The following is a 22,111-nucleotide window of genomic DNA, read 5'->3' as shown; positions in this document are numbered from 1 at the left end:
CTTAGAAATGTATGCACAAGCTGACTTGCCAACAAAATAAATTTTAGTTGCTTAACCAAACAGTGGCAAAAAAGTATGTGAACCTCTTTGAATTTCATGTTTTTTTTTTTTTTTTGCATTGATTTTGACGTGATCTGATCTTCATCTCAAGTCAAGAGTTGTAACAAATATGATGTGCCTTTTTACACCAGATGTAGTCCCATGTGTTTTTTCCAAATAGTTCAATATAGTTTCATCAGTCCACAAAACATTTTGCCAATACGGCTGTGGACTGCCAACGTGCTCTTTGGCAAACTTCAGGCATGCAGCAATGTTCTTTTTAGTAAGCAGCAGCTTCCTTTAGGGTGTCCTGCTGTAGACACCCTGCACATGGTCAGCCAGTTCCAATGATGCCTTCAAATTTGAGTCTCTCTGGGTTGTTTCTTTACCTCATTGACGAGTGTTCGTTGTGCTCTTGGGGTCATTTTAACTGGCCTCCCACTTCTTGGTAGAGTAGCCACAGTCCCAAAGTGTCTCCATTTGTAGATTGTTTTCCTAACGGTAGACTGTTGAATTTCTGCTTTGACATCACTTTGTAACCCTTTCCAGCTTCATGTAAATCAACAATTCTTGATCTTAGATCCTCTGAAAGCTCCTTTTGGCAAGTCACATTGGCACATTGTGTGTTTTAATACTCTTGACTTAGATAAAGATCAGATCACATTTAATGACAAATTAATGCAGAAAACTATGAAATTCCAAAAGGTTCACATACTTTTTCTTGCCACCATTACGCACTCTCTTTGCACTCTAAGCTTAAGACTCTGAACCTGTCCTGTATGATCTTCTATCAAAGTTGTCAAAGAACAAACAGCTTCAAGCTTTAATTCATCACTTCTATTTTATCACGTAGCAGAAAGCACCAACAGATAAATAAAACTTTGTTCCCTATAGCGTTTTGGTAAAATGAGAAAAAAGTCATATTTGCTTGACAGAAACGCCTTCAGTGCATTGTGATGGGACTTTGGAGCTTGTTGTTTCAGTGAGCTGATTTACAACAGTCTCATCCACATCCATGCTTGTTGCTATATTTCTTTGGATTCTGGACTGTGACTGCTGCCTGTACTGTGCAGGATATTTTTTAATAATGATAGATGTATAAATGACCTTGTCATTATTCTGTGTGCTTAGGCATTCTGTGCGCAGTAGGGTCTAGTGTGCATGTTGTTGTTGTGACAGACTCAGCAGGAGTGTGAGGCGTGCATAGAGGAGGACGGAGAGACCTTGGTCATAGAGGGCTTCAGGTTTGAGAGTGCGACCAGCAGTGAGGAGCTGAGGAGGCTGAGATCAGAGGCTGGTGCACGAGGACGCCAGAGCAACTCATGACTGATGGCTACCTCAGTGGTTTCATCACATAAGGTCACGAAGGTCAAACAACTGCCAGAGGTAACGATGGAAGACAGCGAGCCCCCAAATGATATGATTGAAATGATGGGAGAAAGGCTAACCATTTGATATGTGTAGCTTCTAACATCAGAAAGACAAAGCAGTCTGACACCATATCATATAGCTCTTAAAGGCTGGTTTTAGATATATGTTCCCATTGTTTCTAAATGTTTATATTTAACATTAAGAGTTGATACTTCATTGTTTATTGTTTCAGAATGTTTCAGCTCTAACAACAGTTTGACAGTTTTGAATTTCCATATTTGGCACAACATTTGACTTTACCATTACAGAAAAGGCCATAAAGTTGCTTTTGAGTGTTGTATTTCTAATAGAGCTATATTTGACTTCCCAGTTGTACACTATCTTGCTTCCTAAAAGTACTTCTGTGCTGATTTTTGTTTAATGGCCCACTGTGCTTTTTAGTGCTGCTGACTTGAAGAAGAAGAAAAAAAACAGTGTAATAAATAACAGCGCTGGGGGTATATGTGAATATCTGTAGGTCCATTAGAAATCCTAACATTATATAAATAAAGAACCTGAAGACATAACCTCTAGGGTTCATCAGTACAGTTTGGAGTTGGAGTTGGAGTATGATCATCACAGTAGAGTCTGTTGCAGTTTAACAGTTCTCTATGTAGGATCTAGATCTTTACCCCTCTGCTAATTTCACAGGTGAAAGTGGTGCTAAAAACATTTTGACATAAATTAAAAATGAATAAAAAATGTACTTTCATTGCTTACAATATCCTATTTGACAATATTGTGATTCTGTTTGTGCTGTAAAGGCTAATTAAACATAATTGTTCATCCTTGTTAATTTAAGTATTCATAAATTATTACCTATTGTATATTTTTACCATAGCTCAATAATATTTTACATTTTGAGCTGTTGGCCTGGAAAAAATATACAGTATATATTTAGACTTTATTGTTTAAAGGAAAGGCAAATGCAGTATTATTCAGTAACAATATACTTTTCTCATTTATTATTATCTGATAAAGTCCCTCTTTAATGCCGGGGGATGTAATTCTGTGCTGTGCTGCTTTAAAGTACTATACAGTATAGTACCAGTGTAGTAGCTTGTCTGTTTCGTTTAGTTTGTTAGGTTTATAAGTAAGTAATACCATTCATTTATTGACAGAATTAAACATAAAAATCTCCTCTTTGGTAAATAAATTGTAAAATTAAATCCTCTAAATGCTGAAGAAAGCTTTGCCGTGTGTAAAGTGGAAAAGTACTGTTGGCTGTTTGGTTCCGAAATGAACAAACAAGACCTGCCAGTAGATTAACAAATGTCAGAGCATCAATGTAACCAATTAACAAACTCCCAATTAGAATGTCTGCTGAACGATTAAACCCAGAGTTTACCAAGCATTAACATACTAAGCAGACTGACATAATATATGCAAATAAGGTCATTATTATGCATGTGCTAGTTCAGTGCTCAAATTAAGTGCTTGTTTGGAGCACTCGGGATGTGTTTGCAAGAATGAGCTCTATGACAACATATTACAGAAATAATGGTCACTTGAAAAATCTAATTAGTTTTCCATTTGGCTGTAAGCTATAGTAGTCAGTGGAACGCTAAGACATCTTGAATCAAATTTAGTAACCATTCAAAGCTATAGAACGTAATCTCTTTATGTTTATAGATAGGGGAAAGGCTTTAATAATAAATTGTTTGGAATGATAATATGCAGACACAGACTCACACTGTGTACACAAACACATGCATCCTGTAATCAGTCCAAGTGGTAGAAAAGCATTCAGCAGATGCTGAATTAGTAATGACAGAAGTTGAAGATTGCCTGTGTTGATTGTCATGTTTTTGTCCTAAAGTGCTGCATGAATTATTTATGTTACAGCCCATATAATTAGATGTTGATGGGAAAAGATTGGACAAGGAAAACTTGAGCGCCTGCTGTTCTTTGGAAATTATTAATCATTTCCTTGGTCCTTAATCGTTTTTGACAATTTTAGGTCTTTGAACCTCTTCAGACTGAGGCAGCTGTGGTGACCACCTCTTCACTACAGCCTACAAAACACTGGCACTGTTGTAATGGGTAGTTGTCTTTTGGTTTATGATTGCAGTTGTAGTTTGCTTGGGTGATCATCTTTAGCCTGTTTTTGATATAAACATCTGTTGCCAATAAATCTGAACCCATGGAACTAAGAGGCGTGATGCATGCTATGATCAATTTCCACCAGAAGAGGATGCTGTTTCTTTGTCATTTTGCATTGCGCCCCTGTACATTATGCACTCTCGCCATAATGGACGACACTGAGAAGGCATATAAAACTCATTCTAGGGAAGAGGTGTGGGCTGTAAAACATTGAGTAAAACATTATAAAATTAGTGCAGACTACAGACCCTGCATTTGAATACCCACCTCTTGCTAGGTAGAATGTATTCACCTACCATTAATCATAAGTCAGACATATGAATAATATAGTAGTAGGTTATTGTATCCTTTCTGTGATCCCCTTTTCTGCAGTATAACACCCAATCAACTACCACTGCACTACTGCAGTTAAAGTTAAGATCAATGATGCCAGCGGTACTCCCATATATCATACTGCTGTCTGAGAGTTGTTTCACACTGCTGAACTAAACTGCACCAACACAACTCAAACCTACAGCAGATGTAACCCCAGTATTTTTCTCTCCACCCATTTCATAAAACTGGGGAAGTCTGACAGCCTCGGACTGCATGTGGTGAAGACTCGTCATCAATCACTGTGTGTCAAGCAGCACTGGAGGAAAGTTGTCATAAAGTTTTGCTGGTAAATTTTTAGCCTACATGTTAATGAATACATTTCATGGGAAAACAGTTTTACCAAACACTGTTTACCGCTTTGTGCAAGATGTTTAGCCTGAGAGTACTATTTGCATGTAGAGTTAACAAGACCTCTGTTGGTCTGAACATTCTTGGCAGCCCACAGGGTCTTTTCATATTGTGCTTCAAAACTGCTGAAGTAATGTGCACTCGCCTGTTTACTGATTCATTACAGACCCTGAAACTGCACCGTGTAATCAGGAACTGGCCTCCTTCAGACAGCACAGAGGTCAGCCATATCCAAGGCCCCTGTATGTGTGTTTGCACAGCAGAGGGCATCCCTGTAGACTGAATGAACATAACTGCACCAGGGCATCCAAGGCCCTTCCTTTGTTCATGCTGAGCCAATTAGAATGTGAGGGAGAGAGCGCATTGGTTGTAAAAAGAGAACAATGACTTTTTCGCTTTGTGTTTGAGCCCATGAGTGTAAATGTGTGTGTGTGTGTGTGTGTGTGTGTGTGAATATGCATAGAGTCGATGTGTGTTTGCATAGGCTATCCGGTGATTATGTGTGTGTTTCTGCAGCCACGGCACACAAGGATGTGGAGCATGTGTGTAGAATAACAATAAGAGTGAGAGTAGTGTTGTATACAGCAGATGAGAGGAAACAAGAAAACGATTGCCCACAAAGTATGACAGACAGCATATGGCCTCATATGCTGCAATTCAGTTAAGCCCCACACATGCAAGCACACACACACACACACACACACACACAGCAAATCACCAGAGAGGCAAATAGAAATTAGGAAGACTTCCTGCATTTATGCGCTGAGGCACATACAATGGTTGTAATTAAAAAGTCGCCACTGTTGAGTGACAGTCTGGATCACGCGCAGGTAGTTTGTGTCCTCGCTCCAACTCCTGTGAAACTTTCTGACAGGAAATGCAGCGATGATTTCACAGTAGGTCATAACACTCTGTCTCTCCCAAGGACCTGGAGGTCATTAACCCCTACCTGCTGCTGTCTCGAGCTGTGCAGTTTGATGACTCTTCTTCTTAAGCCATAGAGTGAAAAGAGAGAGGTATGAGGATGTGTGCGCGTGTTGAACAGAGCTAGCACCCCTGGCTTGGCCAGCCGGCTCCACCATATGGCCACATTTATCATGTATCCCACTATTCATTAAGACTGCCCTTGCTGGCTGCAGAAGCACTGCTGGGGGCCTCAACCTCACCTCACTGTGGTCAACAGTCTGCGGTCCACTGTGATTTTGGGTGTGGATTCTGCAAGATTATATGACGAGCATTAACAACTGCTTATTTTTCTCTGTAGAAGTTGTCACTTTGCATCAGTTACAAATCCAGTTTGCATCGAGCTATGTATAAGTAAAACATTATGTTTTTTTGTGCCCAAATGTATAACCTGTGTTTTAAAGATGCAACGGTCGATCGTCAGTGGGCAGTCTGACGTGATGAACTGTTATCACATACAGTGACATAATTTTGTAATGAAACAAACAAAACAACAGCTTCTTATCATCTTTATTGCCAGACTGCTGTCATATCCAGTAGTTTGGGAAATGTGTTGCTCTTTCTTCATTTTGCAGTGTTGTATTGTGGCACTCTACAGAGATTTATCTAGGCTACTGTAATTCATCATTTTATCTCACTTGCTAATGTTTTGAGAGATGGACATTTAATCACTTAATCACTGTAAATTTTACCTGATAAGTGGATAATACTCCTTTTTTTCTGTTGTTGCTGTTTTCTAAATCTTGCTTTTCAAAATTTCAGAAGTTGATTAAGTGAGACACCTAATTAATTCATAATGAGCCCTTACCAAACATCTGTGGCATCATATTGCATGTTTTTCTAACATTTATTAGACTTCATGTTGATTCAAAACGTGTCATGAACATTTCCAGTAGACATCATGTATTAATAAATGGTTTCCTAAACCAGCTACAAACAATGTTTTGATTAGAATATCAATCTTTTCCCCAAGCTAACTGTGGCAGTGGAAAATAATTACCTAAGCCTTTACCTTTTAGTTTGATCTGCAATCCATGTAGTGTGTCAGACTGTACAGTATTTACAGAGCTCATCATCTTTGCCTTTCTGATGTTGATCGTGTTCAATTTGTGTGACTTGGTAATTCTGCATCCCCTGTTTAAAGACAAAGAAATAAATGAGAGCTGACGGTAAGATCCTAAAATCTTTACCATCTCAGCCAGAGAACAGAAAACACTTTACTCACTGATACAGTAAATTAACTGGAGGTTTCCTTGGTCAAAGTGTGGACTGTAGTTGCTAGTCGCACTGTTTGAGAAGTATAGTCTAATTTCATCCTGTCGGTTTTGCTTAGGATTTTTTAATGCAGGCATTGATGGGTTCACATGACTACTACTCTTTGTTTTTTCTCTCCTTTATTTAGGTAACCCTAAAATATCTGTGCACTTTTAAAATATGTCATGTAGAGCTTTGTGGCTCTTAGTGAATGCTCAGCAGACAAAACAGGTGCAGAGACCTTGCATTGAGCTCATGTTTACTTGTGCATCCATCTGCTCTCATCCACCCCTCATTGGTCACAATTTAAACTATCTAGTCAAAGCATTTTGAGAAAGTTGCAGAAAAAAATGTTAGTGGTGTAAGGAAAGGAATTCTTGGATTCATTAGGAAAAAAGATAGAAGAGAAGAAGGTGAAGCCAACGGTGAACTTGGAAACGGTCCGGAGCAGGATTTGTGATGGCCTTTGTATGGCCACATGTGTTGGAAGCAGGTTACATCACTGAAAAGACAGCTGAACGCAGCAAGGAAGTGAAAAGATGTGAAAGTCTCAACAGCAAGATCATTGGCTTTCTGAGGTTGAGGCAAAATCTGATTGGCTGAATACGATGAAAAAAGAAGTTATTAATGCCTGGTACTGTACACTCTGTTCATTTTGCAAAGCATCACATTTTTATAAATATTAAAATAAACACTCCCGGCTGTGGATACTGAGTTATATAGACATTTCTGAACAGTGAATAAGGAGGTACCTCAGCATGAGTGATAATCTTCCTGATTAAACAACATTGTATTTTTGCCATTGTGAGGCAAAAACATACTGATCATGATGTTGATCATTACAGTAATGCATTTTACTTGCCATCTTGTTTAGCCACTAAGTTGATGAACTGTCTGTAGTCAGGAGGGTTTTTTAATTTACCGTGGCTTGTGTGAGGACTGTGAGGCCAGATGTTGTTTCAGTACGTCCTTTTCAAGCATCAAAACATCAAACAGCAAGCATGACTTAAGTGCCCTCAAAAGATTACAGACTGCTGCTGTGCCTGTCATTTTTATCTCAGGAACAAGTCTTTGCATTTCTCTCCCACTCTGTGTAACACTCTTGATTTTCTCTCATCCTGCCTGTCCATCTTCCTCTGTCTCTTCTTGACGGTTTGACAGTGTGACAGCGGTGGAGAGACGTCTTCAGTCTTGTTTGGGAAGAAGGGGAGGGCGGGAGTGTGGGGGGCTGGGGAGGGGGAGGGAGGGGTGTCAGCAGGAGAGAGATGCCTGTCTTGGCACCACTGATTGCGCTGTGTGTGGGTGTGCGTCCACGCTTGTGTGAATGCGATGCTCGAGTGTAGATACTGTAGGTGTTCTTATGTGTTGCATATTGAATATCAAAAGAGGGAGCGTGTCATTCACTTTATTTTGTGCTTATAAATTGCCAGTTATTTTAACTGGCTATAATGATTTAGAAAAAAAACCCAACGATTTGGTTAGACAGATCTGTCTTGATTGTAGTGCTTTATGAACAATGTCTGTGATGGTTGGGCCACTGCAGTCATTCAAATTTGGAAGCATCTGTCTTCATTGACTGCACCTGCAAATGGGGCCTCGCAGTTTTGCCTTGTCGAAATAATGCGTGCATATTGCTTTAGTTTAGATATAGACATGCTTTATAAAATCCTGTATGTCTGATAAAGCCTCTGGCCGTTCCTGTGGGACCACAGCATGTTATTCCCAAGTACTGTATAATATTAGCTGCTCACTGTGCAGTCAATTCCTTTACTGCCTTCACCCTTCCTTTTGCCTTTCCAGATATTAATTACATATCGCATTTTAATGGAGTGGGGGACTGGCTGAACTAAGGGAAGATGTAGTGTGGTTTGACAGTTTACATTTCTGTGGTTTGTATTGTAGATTTCTGACGCTAGGAGCTCAGTTGGAATCCTTTCTTAAATGATGAATACTACCGTAGAAAGGTTTCCTGTTTTTCTGTCTGGCTTCCTGTTGACTTATTTGTAACCATGTACCTTCAGAAACAGAGATCATTGGGATATTGAACTGTTTGAAAACTGAAAAACTGACCTGGGTCCTCATGACTTTGTAAAATGTCTTCAGGTGTCTTGTAGGATATGGAAATGCTGTTGGTTCCCATATGTGGATATACCACAAATAATGTGTGTCTTATAACCTTCTCAGCATTTTCATCTGCTTTCACAACAGTGGGCTGACTTGCCATTAAGAGGGTAGCAGAAAGCAGCTGCAGTCTTTGTTGTTGTGTTTAAGAAGGATATGACAGGAGACACCTTGTAGTAACACAGTAGATCAGCATGTAGAGTTCTGTTGTTATAAATCTAACAGCAGTGTTCTTATCCCCCACGTTTTCTTGGACTCATTTCTGTTTATTTCGTTATCCTTAAGTACTACCACTGACTTCAGTGGAGTAGGAATACAAAACAAACAAACTTTGATTTAATGTAATTTGTTCACTCGCTTCTATGCCTGATTCCAAGAAAGTACAACAAAGCAATGGTGTGTGCGTCAGATTTTCATTAATAATGTTGAAGAAGGCATAACAGTTATAGCTTTCATGAGAAAATAAAGAGCCTAGTCAGAGATCTGTGTCTGACCTCAGTCACTGAGTAACTATAAGTATAAAAACTATTATATTTGTAAAGAAGTCACGTAATTTCTATGGCTGGCGGACTCGTTCAAGTGGGTCTTATACAATAAAGAGCTGGCAGAGAGACGAGCCTGGGCATGTGAAACCAGCAGACTTACATGATCTATGGATGAAGTGAGAGAAGAATGAGAGTGAAACCGTGATTTTGGCATAGTGTCAATGACAGACATGATCACATATTACCTTTGAAGAAAAAAGAAGCTGTCATTACTGCAGGGAGGGAAAACCCTGCGACTGTTTCTTTGCATCCGAAAAAATGATAAACTAATCAGATCCTATGTTCATGTGGCTGTGTGTGAAAGTCTTTTCAGGTGCAGTGGAATTTCCCCGATCTTTGTGTTTCTATCAGTGGAATTACCCCTCAGGACACCTGATGCTTTGTAGCATGTCTAACACATGCGAACACAGCCCAAGCCATGTCAGTGACAAAAAATAATTTATCTGCTTATGGTCAGAACCTTATTGTTGAGTCACACACTTCATCCCACATGTCTTTTTGACTCCACATCAGTGTAATATGAAACTGTTACTTGAGAGCAACAGCAGCTTTGTTTGGATTAGTGCACATGTGAAGAAGGGCAAGACCTCTGTTGTGTTTGGAAAAGTCTTACTGTGAACACACAGAACTACATATAGGCATACTGATGCTGTTGCATGTTTTCTATATGGGGCCCAAATAAAAGCCTGCTTCCGTCATCCTGCTGACGCACACACACAACGACGGAGCACTGTGGAGTATGATGTTATTTTCCAGGCTAAGCTAATTGTATTTGGGGCTGAGTTCACTCGCTCTGGTTGCAGTCGGACTTTGCTCTGTTGCATGATGCAGCCGCGGATCCCTGGGAAGGCACTAATGAAGAGTTATGAGAATCTGGCTGCCTCATGGCTGTGGAGAGATGGAAGATGGGAGTGAGGCGTGGAAGGGTGAGAGAGAGAGGCATGAGAGCAGGAACGAGGGGGAGAGCACGCAGTGAGGCAGAAAGATAGATGAATTGAAAGAAAGTGGGAGAGGGTGTCTTTAGAGAAGAAAGATGCAACAAGGCCTTTTAAGCCGAAAGCATGATTCTTGCTGCTCTGCCCCGTACTAGCACATTATGAGGACGTTAAGGCTTGAAGAGTGTGGTGAAAATGAAGAAACTGCTGAAGTTTAAACTTTTACATGTTCATCAGGGGACATGGTTGGTGTTCTGTAACCAGAACTTAACTACTTACTGCAGAATTTGCATTTTTATGGAACGTTTGAGGCTTAAGCCTGCTGGCCAGCATTACATGAGTTGGGTGTTTATGTCATCTCTCCCTCAAGTCCTGTCTGCAGCCCTGAGTCTGTCACTCCACTCTCTATCTCTCTTTTTCTCTATTGCAATTACATTTGTGAACGTTGTCAGCCTTCTACTTGCTCAGTCTTTCCTGCCTTTTCCCTGTCTGTGTTTGTGGAAGCATCTTGTTTTCACTCTGACCTGTTTAGGGTTTCTCAAAAAACATCTGAAAGATTTAAAAAAAGCAAATCTTGGGATTTATTCAGTGTCTGTTTTCATTCAATGCACAACATGTGCCTGCATATTGTAGGTTTGCTAATCAAAGTATTGTCTTGAGTTGTGCTTCTTGAGAATCACTTTTTGCTGGAGGGAAATCCTATAAAAAGAGTGTGTAAACATTGATTGGGTGTCTGCACAAGGTGCTGATCAGGTATTTGATCAACGGTGGTTGTGGTCTACACAGAAAGCGTTTGAAGGTGTGCTAAATTCTCTAAAAACACTCAAGTTAACTGTGTACTGGCCATCGTAGGGTCCCCTAAAATATTTGTGTTCATTGGCGTATATTTATTTTTAGCACAAACATATGTTGACAGTTTCAAATATAGAAAGGGTGGAATGGTGTTAGATTGAACTGTTTTGTTGGAAGCACAGCAGGAAAGAAAATCCTGGCAATTTAAATGCAGCTGTTGAAAGCTTCCTTTCTTATTATTCTTCTACTCAGTTCTTTATATACTGTGATCAGCATTTGAAGTTACGGTGATAGGTACGTTGCTCTCAGCATTAATCATTAATAACATAAGGAATCCACAGCATCCATTTATTTAGAATGTTCCCTGCATATATAACAAAAACCTATTTCTTTTCCTATAGATAGAGCTGCTCCCTCTTATGGATGACAGAACAGCTTCAGCCATTTTGACTTCAGATGTGGTTGACCTGGGTCATGCCCTTGGAGGGTAGAGACGACTCTGTGTCCCTTTTCAGGGGAGAATCTTTTCTCTAACTTCCTCTCTTCCTCCTGCCTTCACTCAAGTCTAAATGTCAGCCAGCCTGAGAGGGAGAAAGACAGAGAAAGAGAGAGGGGGATCTGCGGTCTGCTGGGAAAAAGCCATTGAAAGCATACATGATGACACATTTCCCCCATTCAGTCTGATGAGCTATTGAAAAGCAAGATGACATTTTGCAATAATACACAATATAGCTCCAGAGTTTAGCGAGATGAAACATTCATAAATATGTGATGCCTGGCATTTATTGATGTTTGTGGCTAGATTTGCTGTGAAATCATTCTCTGTTTCACTTGGAGTTGTATTTGTGAGGAAATATTCCCCACCTTGACAAAGTGATGAACCCTAACAGTGAGCCGTTTATAATCTACTATACAAGCGTATAATGTTTAGCCCAAGGAATGTGAAGGGTCACACTGAATATTATAAGATTTTCAAAGCACTTCCTGAGTAATTATGAATAATGATCTATTGTATGCATGCGGGCACCTCTGCGTTGAGGTTACAGAACACCAAGACTCAGGCTTCAGCTTTGTGGCCCAGTCACAGTGGAGATTCTGCTTCATAAGCCTGCATATGATCTGGCAAAATCAGTTTTGAGTGATGAGAAAAAGGGATTTTGTTGACATGGTTTCCCAGGAGAGAGCGCTTCAGAACTGCTTCTAAGGCATCTAATGCTGAGAGGCGTGCGTGTTTGTATAGCTGTTTTTTTTCCAGTATGTGCGTGTTCACATCAGGTGGAACACTAACAATACGCTGATTGGGGAAATCAGTTTGGCTTTTTGGGAACGGCAGGCAAGATCATGCTATTATGCTTGTCCTCTTTCCTCGTCTGCCTCTCTCAATTTCTACCCTTTTCACCTCCCTCTCTGTGTTGTCCTCTTCCATCATTCCTCTCTCTGTCAGAAGAGAGAGGAGTGTTATTTCCTTTTACGTCCCCAAATCGGTATGAAGTCCCCATGAAGGGTAGTAGATTAGTCCCATTCTCATCCAGATAATTTTAACAGCTGCAGTGATGTTGGTGCCGCCGACATCTGAAGCCTCTTTTCTCATGAGAGACACTCTGGCTGTTGGTTGAATTTCTGTCGCTTCAGATCAGCCCAGCTGGAGAAGCACTAAACAGGCACATTTTATTCACTGCGGGCCCCCACGGATGTTCTGGCTACACAGTGCTGGAGCTTCAGTATCACCAAAGTATTGACTGTTGCATTCAGAGGAGCAGAGACAGTACTAAAGGGTCTTAGCTTTTAGACTCTAGTCCAGTCTTTAGTCTTCTAGAAAAAGGAAAAACTACACTGGATGAAAGGTGAAAAGTCTTAACCAACTTGTGGTTGTCAAGCTTAAGGCTAATATTGTCTCTTCTCCCTCTTATGGCCAAACTATTTTGTAAATGCTCAGCCCTGTAGATACTATGTCACACCTCTATATGGGGAATACTTTGGAAAAAGGCTGTGAGCGAGTTTCATTTTTGACATGCTTGTCTATTGTTCTGATAGACGAGTAGCTCACTGGAGTCACTACTACATAAGTTTGTTCACATTCTTGATAAAACACAAGCACCACACCTTCAGAAACACTGGGAATTTTCCTGAATTGCATTGGAAACAAAAATATGTGATTTGTTAGTTATCTTGGTCCTGGAACAAATTAGGAGAGATTATCCTTACAACTGTGTTACATCACCTTTCATTTTAATTACACTTTTTAATCATTTGGGAGTGCAAGCTATACCAAATGTTGCAGTTTTGCAAGTGGATTTGTTTTTTTGTCCATAAGACTTCAGCCGCTCAACTTCATTGGTCGCCATACATTTTCAATACGAGACAGATCTGGAGTGCAGGCAGAGCAGACAAGCACATACATTCTGTCTCTATAATGCCACGTTGTTTGCAGCACTTGCAGAACGAGGCCTAGCATTTGCCCTGCTGAATTACCCACTAACTTGCCAGCAAATGCTGCCTGCATATGTCTTTCTAAATACCCAATATACACCTTGGTGTTAATAGTACTTTCACACATCTGCAAGTACAAATTTGGCACAAGGTGGCGAGCTACAGCCTATCTATCTTTACTTGCAAAGAGCGAGTGGATGGATGCTGCTAATTAACCTGCAAATGTTGTAATAATTCAGAATGGTGTTACTTGAATAATTTTTACTTTGCCTTTGCCTCATATTTTGAGTATGTTGAAGGTGTCAAACGAAATAGAGTTGGGTTCATCAACCGCAATGATGAAAAGCTTTTCTTTACTTTAGTCAGATACATAAACTTTCAAGCTAATTGACAAGTCACAGAATTTAGTTTTCATTGCATTCTAGACAATTTCAATGAGGTTTGTCCACTGCATGCACCTGACAGGTGATAGTTTGAAACAAACTGAGCCCTACCATACAAAATACATGCACAGAGGCATCACCATTTAGCACTGTGACATAGTCTATTTGTGAGTGCTCGTACCGCAGCAGGTCAGTTCACTTGAGAAGAATAGCAAATGGTGACGAGGTAGACCTACCTACATCTCCTTACAGAATGTCTTTCGGAAAGGCAGCTGAAATATAACACACCAGCATTGCGTTACGGGTTACTTGTTAATCCTCTTTGGCTGTGCACTAAGACCATTGCAGAGCATTTTCTGGACTACACACTGTACAGTAAAATTTTATGTCCTCTTAGAAAGAAAACAAATAATTGTGTGAACTAACTCTAATTCCTGAGGTATGTGAACTTGAATAAACTTGATAGAACAAATAATCACAAATACTATTCTTTAAAATCAGTGATCATGTATGCTCACATTTGGTCCTTTAAATGTTGCTGTTCAGTATTTCACATAGCCTTGTTCTAAAAGACTGTAGTCACAGCTTTGGAGAGCATATCTAATGGATTTGACAAAACCAAAGGATGTTTTTTTTTCATTGTTTCAGCTCTGTAATCGCTGAACTCAGTTGCAGGGCATAAGCCAGCGTCATTGGCAGATCTGCCGAACTGACTGTGTGCTATGTTTATGTTGGGCGGGTATTGATTTTGTGTTTGTCCTGGTAAATACTGTATTTTGGAACTCACAGAGTGCTTCACTGAAATCTGGACAGAGTTGTTGGATGGTAACAGAGCAGAGGGAATGACACACATACAAGAGAGGTAACAAAAAGTGCATGGAGCAGCAGTAATACAGCACGATATACAGCAAGGGGAAAACTGAGCTTGACAAAGGAAGAGAAGGAGAGCAGAGAAGAGAACAGGAAGTATTAAATAAGACTGTGAAGAAGAGGAGACAAATGATGAGGTACGACTGCTAGAATTGATACAGGAGAATAGTGAGAAGGAAGGAGAGGACTGTTACTTGGAATGCAAGTACACATACACTCCAACAACTCACTACCAGCAGAGCAGGCAAGATCTGTGGCCAAATCACCCACCACCCTCTTCTCCCACTCCCTCCCTTTTCTGTTCAAGAACTTAATTACAGCGATAATTTGGCCTTGTTTGTTGTAGTCATCATTAGATTCTGCAAGCACTGGTCAGCTAATGAAAACATAGACACGCAGATCAGACATGTGGCCGGGGCTCTGTCTAAAAACCAGAGGAGGAAAACAAGTTAAGCAAAAAAAAGAGCTGTCAGACATACTATTACGCTTTGACAAGTAAAAATGATCACCAGAGCCTTCTCTACGTTCACTGATGCCTGCAGATATGATTAAGAATAAGAAAAATATAAGGGGAAAATAATAAAGAGGAGCTGGTACGTAATCTTGGCTGTTGACTGTGGTGTGTCATTTTTGGAAAATGGCAATAAAAAAAAAAAAAGTAAGAGATGAATGATCATCTTAATGCTTGCTCTAATTACTTGAAATTACAGACTTTCCTTAATTTAAACATCAACTCAAAACACTTTGAGATCCAGACAAGTCTCATTACAAAGTGGAGCAGCACATGCTAGAAAACGCTTATCTGCTTAGACATATACTGTATGGTTAATTTTGTATGTTGATGCTGCTGATTGTGAGGCGAATGAACTAGTGTTTAATGCTTATAAACTATTATATGTGTATTTTTAAGTCTGGTTGGGAGCTGCAGCACAGGATGGTGGTGATTATCAAGATCATCACTAACGATCCATCATTGGAAGCCCGGATTTTAAGTGAGACAAAAGAAGTGCCACGTTTGGAAACTGCATTAGTTGAAGTCCTGACTAGATAAATTGCAGACTAAGCTCATGTTGAAGCACCACTCAGTCTCTAGAACCCTGAGGAAGCATTCAAGTCTGCTGGGATGCCCCTCTCCATTTATTAAATGATTTTGCTGCAGTTACATAGCTGTGTAAATGTCAGCTGACATGTGGGCAAAACTCCATTTAAAGCTTGTCAGAGAGATTTGTCACAGCATTAAAAACTTTAAAATGTGCTGTTTTTTAAAGCTGTTGTGATGTGTCATACACCTCCACAGCTGCACATTATTGCAGGAGAGTGAACAGGCAAATAAAATATTTACATCCTTTGTAGACCACCACAGATCCATACAGAGTAGTGTGATAGATGCTCTTCTTCACTGTGCATTGAATTAGAACTGTAAATAGATAACACACATTATTGTTGTAATTCTAATTAGATGAGCAAAGTATAAATTGCCATTTTATTTATAATTGGCTGAAGTGCTGTCATTGACTAATAAACCAGTGTAACTGGATCCCCCATATTAGAACTTGAGGCTACAATTTCCAACTCTGCATTTCCTTTCATTATGACACTGAAATAAAAGATACCTTCCTCAGGAGAATCATGTTTATCACTGCTCTAACTGGGATGTGTACACTCAGATAGCCCAGAGACTTGTGATACACAACCTGGCCTTGGCTTCGTTTGGTGACAAATACACGTCCTCAGTTGACTAAGCACAAATGGGCCAAAACGAGGTCATCACTGACCCACACTTTCCAGACGGACCTCGCTCATACGTTCCACACGCTGCATAGCCGGCTGCCAGGTGAATAACATGAAATTATGACAGCAGTGTCATTTTATGATGCTTTTTCTAGAATTAGGGCTGATGCAACCTAGCCAACTGTGGGGTTTCCGTCATGGCGGCTGCTGTGAGCATCATAAAAGTCTCCCTGGTGCCTTTTCACACACACACATACACTGTCTCTTCTCGTTTACTCATGCACACAGCCACAGACATTGCACCAGTGGATTTATAGTCTGTGAACAGCACTTTTTTTTCTTTTTTATGTGGGGTTTAGACAAACAGTATTTCGAGCCAGTTGATCGTTATGCTGTACATTATCCCATTTGCTGGAACACATTTCTCTCGTTGCCAGTAACACTGGCTAGAACTTGCTAAAACTGGACTGCGGGCCAGACATACACTGTCTACAGAACAAAGGAGTTTATAAACAAAACTGTGTGGAAATATTGTTATTTCAGAAAAGACATACTGGAGAGAAACTGTCATCTTTTTTTTTTTTATTTTTGTCTGCAGATTTTCTGTTGAGTTTTTATTTTTCTGCATACCTTTGTGAATCTCTTTTCTGTATTGATGGAGCCAGCACAAGGTGTTTTTTTTTAAATTACATTTTAAAGTAGGTTTTTAATTATGCAAACACTGCACAGACACATACAACATACTGTACTTGTATCAGTTCCAAGAATACACATACAGTAAGCACAGGCAACGGGGAAAAATACTTTTTTCCCATGCATTTGCATAGAAAAAGAGGAGAAGGGGATAAATGCATAGTACATAGAACTGCTGAGCAAATAGTAACAAAGCAATAGAGCTGAAAAAAACATAAGAAGATGGTGAAGCTAAATGCAAATTTTCCTACTTTTATTTTATTTATTGCTTGTTTAACTTGTTGTTATTGGGTTTTAAGTGTTGACTGCACTTGGGACTGACTTTTATTTCAGCAGTAAAATGATAGGTTACAGTTACTCTTTACTCTTCATGTGATGTGCATTGTGTTTCATGAATTCTTGCTAATGTTTTTTTTTGTTTTTCTAATAAAGTCCTCACTTAGGAAGAGAATCAAAGTCCTAATTTAGATTTGTTTTTTTATGCTATTTTTAATGAATAGTTTTTAGTTTTTCTGACATGAAGTACTTCAGCTTGATAGAAGGACTGTAATTATTGACCTATTTTCATCTATGTTACATATTCTGTATATATAGTATATATATATATATATATATATATATATATATATATATATATATATATATATGTCATATACTGTATATATGAGTTTTCTGTATTGATTTTATTCTGTACTCTCTGTGTTGGTGTAGATCCTTTTTGGTTCTGGTTCCCTTTTCCTGTCTGAGTTAAGAGCAACTGTAACAAGGCAAAACAACTTCCTTCTGAGATTGATAAAGTTTTTTGAATCTTGAATCTTAAAAAATAAGGATCAGCAGTTTAACCTTTCTTCACTAAATGAGGAACAAGTGATTTGTGGATAATATATTGTATTCAGTGAAAAGAAGGCTTTGAAAAAACGTGTCAGTCTGCCATTATAGCGTGTCGGTTAGAGCACAACATAGTTTCACCTGTTTGAACTTCTCAAATTTGATATTGCTTGGACTGTACTGCTGACCTTACTCACTACATCAGCAGGGCTCATCCATCCATTTCATACTGTTATACACCCTTTCAATGGAGAGGACACCCTTACGTCTGACTGGCTTGGCTAATTCACTTAACACAGCAACATTTGATCAAATAAAGTCCAAGCCTGGAAGCTTAATTAAATACAAGGGGGTGGGGAGTTGCCTCTGTGTGTATGCGTATGGCTTTAGTATGCCCATCCCCTACACATCTGGGTGAGTATCAGTGCCTGAGTGGTGGTGTCTGTGTGTATGGCTGCAGGTGCAGGCCTGATTCAGTTTGTGTGTTTATGCTTGCTTGAATGTTTGTGTGTGTGTTTTTATAAATGGTTGCTAGGCAGGGGATGAGATTAAGTGTTTAACTGAGACACGGGAGATTTCAAACTTGCTCTTCCGTTGAGCTGCTGAATACACAATAGGAAGGAGTTCAACAAAGTTCACAGAAACCACTTCAGACTGCTCACTCAATGTTACATGAATATGGATTCCTAAGTTAGATTTTTTCTTTCTCAAAAATAATTAATTATTTAAACAACACCTTGCAGCCAAAACAAACAGGCAACTGTGTTTATGCACGAGGTAGGGCCTTGCATGCCCCAAAGAATTAGAACTACTAACCTGGCATCAACAAAGACGGGGCTCGAGCTCAGGCAGACGCTAAACAGTAATTTACACCTACTTATGCAGCCAGCACGCATGCTGCTGCATGTGCTCTTTTTATGGATGTATACTGTATTGACATGAATAATGATCTAAAAATAAAAAAACAAATCATATGACGTAAGTAAGAGTGATGAAAAGTGATGAAACTCTCTGCTGAAGTCTTAGAGATAGCGAGTTTAGCCAACAGTAGTGTATAGTTGCTTACGATGTCACAAGTTCTGGCTGAAAACTGGGCTCTTCAGGAGAACATAGCCATTCACTACCTCTCTCCCAAAATCCCCACTGAAGAGGATCACTCTGGAGGATGTCTTCAAGCAGCGTTGAGGCAGCCAAAAACAGAATGAGCTCTTTGACTCCTTTCTATGTCACCAGAGAGGCATATCTCATAGCACAGTTTCCTGGCATACTTGTGGACTGAAGCAGCCGGTCCTGGATGGCTTCTGGTTTCAGGGGACACCCTGTAAGTATGCTGTGACCCTACCCTCTTTTAGACACGGGTAGATGGTGATAGTAGCTGACAGATTTCCAGCCGTTGTTTGGAGAATTGCAGCATCTGCTTCTAGAAATCCATTTGAGTGGGACCAGTACCACCAGCCCTCCACCCTCGTCACAGTCAAAGTAAAAGAGGGGGAATAGATAAATAGAGCTGGAAAGAGACATTCATGTCCTGCTTCCTTTCTCACCTTTGAGCAACTGGACAGCTTCTGTGCAAATTGTGTGGAGTCATCATACTATGAGCTTTAAAAAGTCACAGGGGTTTATGTCACTCTCATTCATATGTTGGTGTGCTTGCTGGTAGTTGGTGTGTGTTGGTAGGGGTGTGTGTGTTTTGTGTGCAGGATGCACCTCAAGACTTGAAAAATAATTCAGTGAAAGCTTGGAGGCTTGTCCAAAAATCACTAAATAAAAAATACATTACATCCTGCACATGCAAGCAAAACTCTATTCGCTGCAGGTCAAAAAGCATGGGGGAATTTGCTCGAGGCTCAGAAAGAGACACGAAGACGACACAGCACTCCTTTTCACAGCAAAAACTGTCCGAATTAAAGACATTCACAAGAAAAAGTGACTTGTTAGACATCCGTAAGGTGCTTTGATTGACAGTTTTAGTCTGATTTTGGGCTGACTTGATTTGAACTTGACATGGCATTGCTCGGTGTAATGATCTCCCTTTCATCTAGCTGCTTCTCTCTGCTGAAAGTAGCAGAGTGGCAAGTGTCTGCACAAGCACACCTGTAAAAAGCTGATCAGGAACTTGGTTAGGCTTATATTCAAGCCAGAGAAATCAGAGGTCTCTGGGAGAAATCTCCCCAGAATACAGAAACATTTACATGGAAGTTAAGAAATCAGCGTACTTGACAGAGCCGGCTGTAAGTGCATGTAAACACAGCCTTTGTGTCCAGTCTCAGAAAGAACGCAAGAAAAATTTGCAGTGAGTCGGTGTAACACCTGTCTCTGTCAAAAAAATGATGAATGAAGAAAATCAGTTGAGACTGGCAGTTACAAAATCATTCAAGCTTGACTGTACCCTTTGTGATGACCATTTCTCAGAGTGTAAGAACTGCTGCCACTCACAGACGCTCTCAGAGTGTGCACATATCTCTAATGCTCGTCAGATCCAAAATAATGAAAACGATGATGCGTTTTTTTCTTTTAGAAACCATGTGATTGTGATTTGTTTTTAGGCGGTAACCCACCAAGCTTTAGGAACTCACAAATATGTTGCTGCACCCCTCATCGCTTATATAGTGTGCTGCTGCCTGCTGGGATAAAATCTTCATCTGCTTTGACAGCTGGCAGCAGAATATACAGTACATTTTGGAACCACTTTGAAATGACAGAAATGGACAGTCCTGACATTACATGAGTGGTTGTCAACCTCTCCTGATGCCTGCAAGCAGGCCACCTGCTAGAATCTACCTTCTTTCTCTGAAAATATATTTGAAGTAATTAAAATTGTACTTTCTCTCCATACGCCATAAGGGGAAAATATCTGCGAGGCATGCGAGCAATATCCAGCAGTCGTGTGAGACATAAGCTCAGTGCTGCAATATGCCCATTTAGTACTGAATTTATAAAAGAATACCTGCAATGGCTTTCATAGTAGTGGAGCAGTAAGTATGCAGAGTAAGCAGATTCTATGGTTGCCTCTGCATGAAGGAACAATTTGTTATCCTATGTCACTAAGTAGAGGAAGGCCCCTGCCACTGTCAAGGTTCAGAGTTATATTCCCATTGGTCCCACTCGTATTAAACACAAGAACTCCAGCAGCTCGAGCGAGCCACAAAATGGCTTGATATCCGAGGTAGCCCAAGGTACAGTACGTGCCATCTACTTACCAATTTGCATAGCAGCAAATGACGGTTGACTCTTCCCTCGTTCCCCTATATATTGTGTTTTTAATGTTCACAATATTTTAATCTACATAATTAAAAGTTAATGAGTTTGTCTGTCCCGAGATGTTGCGCGTGTCAGTGTGTTTGGCATCTACATGTTCCAGTTATTTGATAGTGTTGTTGATCATGATCATGTTGCGACTGCCACGCCCCCCCCCCCTCTCAGGAGAGCCTATCTCCTGCCACTCTCAATTCCTCGTTTCCCCTTAGCCCCATTCTCCCCCTCTGTGATCTCGTCCTTCCCTTGCTTCTGTCTCTTAGCATCCTCTGCCCTCCTTGCTACCCTCTCCTGGGCCTCTCCTCTCCTCTCCTCCGGTGACAGAGTGATGGATTAAGCCCAAATAAACTCATTCATCTTTCAATTAGAGCCAGTGTTGAGGAGGTGCCAGCTATTATGAAGCTGTCTGGAAGACTGGGAGCGAGGGAGTGACGGAGAGAAGAAAGAAGAAGAAGAAAAAAAAAAAAAAGAACAAGTTGTGGCATTAGCGTGAGCGACAGAGATAGAAAGATGCTTGTGAAAGACAAAGTTAGGCGAGACGAGAGTTCTCACTGTGTGTGTGTGTGTAGAAGTTGTTGGTCGAGGGAGCGAATCCCGCTATTAAAACATCACTCCTGTGCTGCCATTAGAACTGAACTCCCATGCCTGGTCGACCACCCACGGTCTAGCTCTCCACGTCATCGCCAGCCCAGCTTGCACTTTTACGCAACATTGCCTTTCGCTAATTTGATTTTTTTTTTTTTTCCCTCTATTGTCGCTGTTTCTTATGAGTCTGATGAATTTGTTCTGAGTGGCTTAGTCATAAAATAGAAGGGCCACGAAGAAAGTGGAAAGACCCCTGCATGTATACGTGGGTGTAAGCATAGCTATTTGTCTGCAGATGTACTACTTATGCTCACATATTACGGTCTTAGCACATATACAGTATTTTCAATCTAGTGTTTCTGGGCAGTCGCAGACAGTATGTGAGGGTGCATGAGAAGAAGAAAACAGTGATGTTTGAGAAGGCAGTTATGACTTACTACGTCCGCTTTTA

Source organism: Anabas testudineus, chromosome 16 (genome assembly GCF_900324465.2).
Source record: "Anabas testudineus chromosome 16, fAnaTes1.2, whole genome shotgun sequence".
Lineage (NCBI taxonomy): Eukaryota > Metazoa > Chordata > Actinopteri > Anabantiformes > Anabantidae > Anabas > Anabas testudineus.
Note: the sequence above shows the minus strand (reverse complement) of the source record.